Here is a 6,000-nt window from a genome sequence, read left to right as displayed (position 1 = left end):
GACACATTATTTGAAGACTGCTGTCGAGAGAGTTGAGTCTTTACAAAAAATACAAAATAAAGAAAACCAAGAGCTTGAAGTGAATGTTGAAGTTTCCTTTGCTTGGAGTGTGAAGGAACTCGGAGGAAAGTTAAAAAATAATAACAACAACACCCCACATAGCAATGTTTCTCAATGAGGTTCCTTTGTATCGCTAAGCAATCAGCAGATTTGACTTGAAACGAGATTACAAGTTGCTTAAAAGAAGTATCCAGGGAAGCTCCAGGCAAAACAGAAGGGATTATGATAATGCTTATGAAATTTCCCAAAGGAGTTGTGTACATCCCTTTAAAAAAGAAATAATTGCTGCTTTCAATATGTTCTCCTAGAGCGGAGAGTGAACTAATATCTTGGTATGTTTGTACCCTGCAAAGAAGAAGACTTCGCTGTGCAAACTCCATTGTGGTGGGGCTTCAACATAATGTGCGCAATGAAAGTTAGAAAGTCTCCAAGTCAAATCCTGCTCACAAACTTGCTATTTTAATATACTATTTTTGTATGTTTTTAACTGTATGGTGTTATTTAATGTTGTAAGCCTTGGGAGAAGGGTAGGATATAAATATAATAATAGGTGGCCTTTGGGCAAGTTACTTTCCTTAGCCTCATCGTCTTACTCAGTCCCCATCTGCAGAATGGAGGCTCATTAAACCATCCTACGGTTCTTCTCTGACAAGTGAAAAGCCCATCTACAGGTAGTAAGTACTCTGAGCGTTGAGACGAAACAAACCACTCAGCATTACTACAGAGAGAAAGCTGAGCAAGTAACTTTGCATGGAGGAGGAATCGAGATAGCAGCCCTGCCTCCGTTTTTGAGCCCAGACACATCTGATTTGGCTTTGGATTTAATTGCTTCGATTCCCTTTTCTATAAGATCTTGTGCTCTCTTTACCTACCCTTCAGGTAGGTTGCAGTCCTTTGCAATTGGGAAGGTGGTTGAACATGAAAGCTGATCTCCAAGTACTGTAGTAAGTGCTTGTTACCGTCAGGTTAAATGGTCTTTTCCGCACTGAACAATGAGCTTTAAATTTTGTTTTATATGCAAATCAAGAGACAGGCTTAATTAGTGATACCTCACCTTCATAATTACATTTTCCTCTCTGCCTTTGCTCACCCTTTGCTTTAAGAATGTAATTTTTTAAACTGCTCTAATTAAATATTTGTGAGCGGTCATAGCCAGAAACAGTTCCACCGGCGAGAGAGAGAGAGAACTAGCAAATGCACCTTCCATGGGTTTAGGTTTATAGGATTGGGCTCTGAATGCAATATTTTTGGCAAATGCCAATGGCTTCTGGAGTTGCAGAGGACCCAGTGAGTGGCATCCTCTCGATATGTATATGGGCATTACCAGGGCAAGCCCAACTGCAGGTGGCAAACTAGACTATAGACTGGGGCATCAACCTTAGCTTTGAAGGAAAGAGGTTGGAGAAAGCACTTCTGTTCACACTGGGAGGAAAGGCACAGAAACACTTCTGCAGCTTGTTGGGCAGTTGGTAATTCCTGGCTTCCTGGACATTTCTTCTTGTGTTGGTTAAAAGGAAGGTAGTGAATGGATGCTCAAAGTGTACATGAGGAAACCATATGGATTGTCTTAGTCATTTCAGGTGTTTTTGTTGTGCTGCATAATAAGACACAAGAAGGTAGTCAGCAACATCACTTGAAATGTATTTATGGCTGCAAAATACCTTGGTCTGGCTTTGGGGATTTCTAAAGATGCCAAGGTCCAGTGACCATTACTAGCCAAAGATGTTCCTTGGTGCTCTTCACCCTGTTTCATTCTCTATCACTGGGATCGACTTGAATCTTGCAACAAAACCTATTGGTATAAAACTGAAGGCACAATTAAACAGGTCTATTAAAAACCATACTTGCTTTTGCTTCTCCTTTGCCTTGAATCCCATGGTGGGAGAAAGGCGGGATATAAATCCTTGAAATAAAATAAAAAATGAATAAAATAAATTTGTCTTGGTTTCGCGTCTGTCTTTCCATCAGCCCTCCTCATCTGTCTCTCTTTCTCTGTCTCTGTTTTTCTTGTACGCACACCTTCCTGACTTGATTCTGCCGGGGATCCTACTAATCCTTCTCTTTCTGAAATTACCCTAATGCCATAAATTTAAGGATTAGTATTAAATATGCTCCTGAAAGTGATTGTTATAAATGCACTATATGTATGATATGATGTAAATCGGTTGCCCTGACCAAACCTGATCCGGTCCGTTAGTAACAGAATCTCTTGGAGGCTTCTCATCCACTAAATCAAGGTTATGTCAAAGCCAACTCGATGGCCAAATGAATGAAAATGGATACCTTCCACATGTTTTGGACTATAACTTCTAGAATACCTAACCAGTGGCCATGCTGGTTCAGGCTTATGGGAGTTGTAGTCCAAAACATCTGGAGGATGCTAGGCAACCTACTTGGCTGGAACTGGTCAACATATAATAAAATAGAGTAAGAATCCAAGTTCCAGTTATGACTTACCTATGTTCTTACATTGGCTGCATTTCAACAAGCTCCTTTGTTTCGCCCGCAATTTTCAATCTGTACATATGAAATATTTACTTCTACCTCAATACTTACATCTCCCTCACAAGGTGATTTTTTAAAAAATTATGACAAATGAGGATTATTTTAGGCCGTTTTGCCCACAAATAGTGCGGCGTAAGGAACCGCCAAAAAGCACAAGCTCCACAAATATCGAGCGGGGTATGAAATTTATGATTAATAGCCCTGACATTTCATAACGTATAGCAATTATTAGACCCAGGCGCTGCTCAGTTATGAATTTCAGAACAGGAAATGACATAGTTGTAAACGCTGCTTTAAATACAGCCAATTTCCACTTTTTTTCGCACCGCGATTGACAGGAGGGCGCAAACGGTCTGCCGACTTAATATACGTTTCCCTTTGCTTCCTGGAGTTGAAATCCGTTTCTCAGTTCGGTTCCTGAAAGACAGAAATGTCATTTATGGGAACATCTAACTAATTTTAAACTCAGATGCATGGAGGAGAGGGGGGAAAACCTCCTGTTCCTATTTATTTTGCTGTTGTCGTTTTAAAGAAACTCGGGTCTGCGTGGCAAACCGTTGTTTCCGTGGAGCTGCCCCCACAATAGTGACTCCTTCAGGTTTTCTTCCTGGATAAGTTGCATTTAATTTAAAACTAGGCAACATAAGCAAACGGCTCAGCGTTCGGTCTCCTCTGCACTTGATTCATCGGTTGCAAATATCACCTGCCATTCAATTCTTCCGATTCCACGGCACCGTCTTTGCCTTGATTAACTTAGTCATTTGTATTGCAAAGAGGCGCCCAAATGACTTGATTTGCACAATCAAGAAGCGGCATTAATATTCCTCCTTCCTTTATAATCTAGGACGTCTGTGTTTCTTTGGAAAGAAATAACTTATTAGATCGGAAAGGCATTTTTAGCCAAAGTGGGCCAGCTCACCCTTGGATTGATCAGGTCATTCCCCAAAACATCTTCCACCTGATTTTTGCCTGGTTCCTGTCCTTTCTGCCCTTGTTTCCAGCTCAAGAGTGATTCTTGGATGGATTAATCTTGAACAAACTTTTTATTGGGTATCGTAGAGTCGGAAAACACCATCCGACCCCTGTTTTACCATGCAGGAATCCACAACCAAAGCATCCCTCCCATGCCAGTTCATGAGCTGGCATTGCACTAAAACCTAGGAAGGAGATTTGGTTGCTCTCGATTAGTTGCGTCCATCAGGGAAAAAAGATTGAATTCCCTTAATTCGCCTCCCACCTCTGAAATAATACTCGCCACAAAGATATTTTCCCTGTTGTTTTCGTATAGTGCAGGAAATAGTTCTGTTAAGTGCATAACCGCATGGCAAAATTAATGTTTCAGTGGTAAATGCTTAAGGTCAGGGTCTCTGGCAGCGAAAGGACCCTTAAAAATACCCTTTAAAACTTTTTCTTCATCATTTCCAGGGGTGACAATTCCACCCTCCCGCATGTGGTTTACTCTGTCACTTAGATAGAATAGTAGGGCATTTTTATATAACACATCGCTGAAATTTCCCTGTAGCTTAACTTACTGCTTCACATGATATCCTTGGTAGATAATAAGGTGACTCTTTGCATCCCTCTTATTTCGAACCACTTTCTAAATCAAAGAAAATTGCTCAAATATCCTGTTCCATCCCCTTCGCACAAGTGACGTCTCTCCTAGACCCTTCATCACCTTTGTAGGTCTCTTGACTCATTGGAAACCTGTCCACACGCATCCTCCTTGGATTCTTTGTTGCTTGGCACTGAGCACTTCACTCCAACACAGTTTCCCCGCATTAAATAAAGTGATGTTTTTAGCTCTTACGATGTGGCTGCGAATTCCCTAGACCATTTTCCACAAGACGAACCATTCTTTTTATTGTCCCGGAGGCAGCAGATCCATGTGATCTGGCCCTGGTTTGTACTTGGATGGGAGACGGCTACTATATTGTAGGTGTTTTAGGCTATATTTCTGAGGAAGGTACTGGCAAAACCACCTATGAGTGTTCCTTGCCTATGAAATTCATGGGGTTGCTGACATAAGCTGACAGGCGGTGAAGGCACACACAGAAATGTGGGAGCAGAAGCACAATTATAGTCTTATATCAGTGTGGTTTGGGACATGTGGCATCTATCCATCTCTCTTTTTCAGAGCTGGAGACTAGATGGTTGCGGGCAAAGAATGTTGATATCTTGGGTCCACTGGATATGAAGAGAAAGGATTTACATATTCAGAGAGATTTCTGTTCTTCCTTTCCATTTCTGAAAAAGTGCATGAGTCAGAACCTTTTGGATAATTTCCTATAGATGGCTTTACCTGTTGGTTTGGATTAAATAGCAACTCCTACAGTCCAGTTGCAATTCTTTCCCAATTGTCTGTTCTTCAGTCAGCAGTTCTACTAACCAGAAGCACTTCAGCCTTGTTGCAATTATGTTTAAATATCGATAGTATGTGCTAAAGAATGTCACATACTTGTTTAGTCCCAACCATTAGCTCCCAAGGCTTCTGAAAACTCTGTAAGTATCTCAGGACTTCCATAAATGTAGACTTCCATAACTATGGAGCTGTGTCACTTGGTAGTTCCTTGCTTAATGAAAAGTGGAGGATCAGGATAGCTGAGTGGATGAAGCCTTGGCTTCATTCACCCGATGTCCTTTAGATATCCTGGAATTCAACTCCCAACGTTCCCAGGGATATGATGGAGTTGTAATCCAACACAATTGTAGAAGTAGCATGCTGGAGTAGGCTGGTTAACCACTACTATCAGAACAAGCCTAAGTATCAATTGGAAAAAGTTTCTCCTTGGCTCCGTTTCCCACTGTTTTTGGCCGCCTGGTGATTACAAGATGGCTTGGCTCCTCTTACATGGCTTTGGAGCCAGAACTTGAGGCTGATGCAGCTTCTTTTCCTTGTAGTAATTTCCCTCTCTGTTCTAGCCGAGGCGATGAGTCCGCCGATAGCGCTGCGAGTGAATAAGAGCCCCAACTCCAACGGAGATGGAGCATAATTGTAGTAGATGAAGGGCACTCTCAATCGCTTTTCCAAGAGTGCTGAGGTTAGGCAGTAATCATTGTTTGTAAGCAGAGGAGAATAAGGGGTAATCAGCCAGGCGGGCTTGACAGATTATTTCTGGAATTAATACCATCTTCCAGGAGCCTCTCCACAACTTGCACTTGTGTAACGCTGCACAAATCAACAAATCTTGTTTCCTGGTTGCAGCATCGCCGAGCACAGAAAACCCATCGCCATTCATTTGGGAAACCATGGCTCTAGGAGATGCTGAAGGGTTGAGAGAGTTGGAGCATTTGGCACTACGCGCCAAATGATACAACTTTAATCTCCTTGAAATCAACAGGAGAAGTTAACCATGACTAACACAAGTCAGATAGAGAAATGGCTACTTCTAAAGACTTTGGCCACAAGACGCTGTTTAAAAAATACAGTAAGTA

The 6,000-nt window shown here is 41.7% G+C and overlaps 1 protein-coding gene across 3 annotated transcripts in view; it reads left to right on the top strand.

The window, feature by feature from the left end:
- The window catches only part of MAD1L1 (mitotic arrest deficient 1 like 1), a 344,649-nt gene that overhangs the window by 264,056 nt on the left and 74,593 nt on the right, over positions 1 to 6,000 (top strand). The gene's annotated exons all lie outside the window — the stretch shown is intronic.

Source organism: Sceloporus undulatus, chromosome 8 (assembly GCF_019175285.1).
Source record: "Sceloporus undulatus isolate JIND9_A2432 ecotype Alabama chromosome 8, SceUnd_v1.1, whole genome shotgun sequence".
Taxonomy (NCBI): domain Eukaryota; kingdom Metazoa; phylum Chordata; class Lepidosauria; order Squamata; family Phrynosomatidae; genus Sceloporus; species Sceloporus undulatus.
This window is presented reverse-complemented; position numbering and strand designations above follow the sequence as displayed.